The 2,431-nt window shown below is 44.3% G+C and overlaps 1 non-coding gene across 1 annotated transcript; it reads right to left on the reverse strand.

Moving 5' to 3' along the window:
- Positions 1-1,872: 1,872 nt before the first annotated feature.
- On the reverse strand, positions 1,873-2,036 carry LOC118889355. Its single transcript, XR_005018492.1, has one exon. It is a non-coding gene; the product is annotated as a U1 spliceosomal RNA (small nuclear RNA).
- Positions 2,037-2,431: the final 395 nt, after the last annotated feature.

Genomic DNA, 2,431 nt, shown 5'->3' on the forward strand with positions numbered 1-2,431 from the left:
TGCTGGACTTTTGCTTAACACTCCAAATTGAAACTGCTATATAGTTGCTGAGTCGCTAAAAGGAAAGAATAATGCTGAGAACTGGACTTTATTTGGCCTAAGAAAACATACCTTTCTTTAGTAACAAATGAGATGCATTCCATAACCCAAACATATTATATAGAATAATTTTGACCTCCAATCCAAATTCTTGGTAAACAACTTGTGTAAACCTGCATTAACGTCTCTATTTTCCTATAAAAACCCCCGCCATTCTCCTCTAGTGAGACACTATTCTGGTATCCTCCAGAATCTATGATTCCTGAATTGCAGTTCTAAGACCCCAAATAAACTGCTTTTTGCCTTTTTACAGACCGTGGTCCTTTCAGCTGACATTATTAGTGTCAGAAGTGGGATCTGAAGTGATATGCCCAGCTCCGAAGCTGCCATGGATTTGAGCAAGGTACCTGTGTGAGCCCCTTGTGCTTTACCGCCTCCCTGGTGGCCCCAGGCCTGGGCAGTAAGTCTTTTTGGTCCAGAACCTCCCTCTTTGGTTGAGGTTCAGGCCTTTATTCTGGGTGTCTTTTGTTTAATCAACTGATCGCTTAAGGACTTACTTCCTTTTGGTGAGTGCATAATAATGGGACGGTCACAGTCTCAGACTGCTATGGGGGAAGATTCTCACCCATCTGGGACTCCTGCTGGGTACATATACAAAAAGTATGGGGCTGCCTCCTGTGCTTACCTAGGTAAATGGCAATGGTATACCAGAGATGACATAAAAGAACCCTGTTGGCACCTGTTGTCTGGTAGACTACAGGGTTTGGTCCCCTGCAGAATTACGGGCCATAGCTCAGGAATTTCCCAAGGTCACTGAGGACCACCCCCCTGGTTTGTGGAAGAATTTAACTTTGTGATACAAACCTATGATCCAGACTTCTCTGTCTTGTATCAACTAACCCACATCTTAATTGGAGAAAGCCAAGCCAGACATTGGCAAACTACTGCCAACTGGCTTCATAGAAAGATATCCATAGAAACGACACTGATGCAGTGGCACCAGCTTCTCAGGTAGCTCTAGCCCTTCATGAAGCAACTTCTCAGGCTCTTCCGTGTACCACTTCCTGGGGAAAAATTCAGTCTACTACACAACGACCTGATGAAACTGTTCATGATTATTACTCATGCCTATAGACAGTATTCTGGGAAAACTCCAGAATACCTGCTGGGGCAAACAATACTCAAACCCTCTTTAATTCAATCTTTGTTGGGGGATTAGATGAGGAACTCAGACTGCTGGTGAAACAGGTACAATTAAATTGGGAAATAATGGCCACTCCTGATCTGGTCAATTTGGCTAATTAGCTATCTAAAACAATCAAACACACAGAAAAATGCAAGACCATTAAAATCATGAATTTGCAGCTGCAGCAACTGGCCACTGCTGCTCAGCGGCCGCCTCAACAGAAAGACCAAAATTCCTCTAATGGATCCTACCAAGATCAAGGCCCCAACCTGACCACTGGAAGAAGCACCCAAAGTTAAAAAGAGGGCCCTATCAGCATCCCAAAGCCCCTCACCCTGGCCCCTTTCATGAACTCTCTGAGAAATTTGAGAAGCACCTCCCTTTTTTAGACACCCACAAATAGGGATGCTCTGGAAGAAAGTGTTGGGGTCTTCCCAGTATTCCCACTAACACCGTTGGGAGAACTGGACCATTTTATAGGAGCTGAAGCTATTACTGCTCTTCTGAACACAGGAGCAACTTTGTCTAGAACCTCACCAACCTCAAGGCTCCCCGTTCCTCGAAGTACAGAAAAGGTACAAATGGTGGGAGTTTCCAACACAGTTATGAAGGTAAGCAAATTGTCCCCATTGTCTTTTTTTGTTTTTCAGGGGAGAGCGCGCACGCAGTACCCCGCCACCACAAATTACACAGTCGAGTTTTCCCCATTTGGGGAAATCACAGGGGTCAGCACACTCGCAGTGCAGTGAGTGAGGCTCACCCTGGGAAAACCACCTTCATGATCATGGTATCTCCTCTGCCAGGTAAGTATCCCATTGTCTTTTGAGATAGGCTATTTTCAGGGAATTCACCCCAGTTCCTTCTTGTTCCTTCTGCTCCTGTACACCGTTTGGGCCAAGACCTACTGGAAAAATTACAAGCTAATATTTCCTTTTACCCAAAAGGGGAAATACATTTACAAATTCTTGACCCCTTGAGATTTACTTCTGAATCTAGTACTAATATTGAAATTCCTCTTCTTGCTCATACCTTGTCAATTCTCAGTCATAAGGATTTGCTAGATTCTGTTCCTCCTACCTTAAGGTCCACCTCTTCAAATGACATAGAATACATTCATTCAGCACCACCAATTAAGATACAGATAGACCCTAATAAATCTTCACCTCACCTCAGACAATGCCCTCTCAGGCCTGAGGCCCTGGAAAG

Source organism: Balaenoptera musculus, chromosome X, assembly GCF_009873245.2.
Source record: "Balaenoptera musculus isolate JJ_BM4_2016_0621 chromosome X, mBalMus1.pri.v3, whole genome shotgun sequence".
NCBI classification, from domain to species: Eukaryota; Metazoa; Chordata; class Mammalia; order Artiodactyla; family Balaenopteridae; genus Balaenoptera; species Balaenoptera musculus.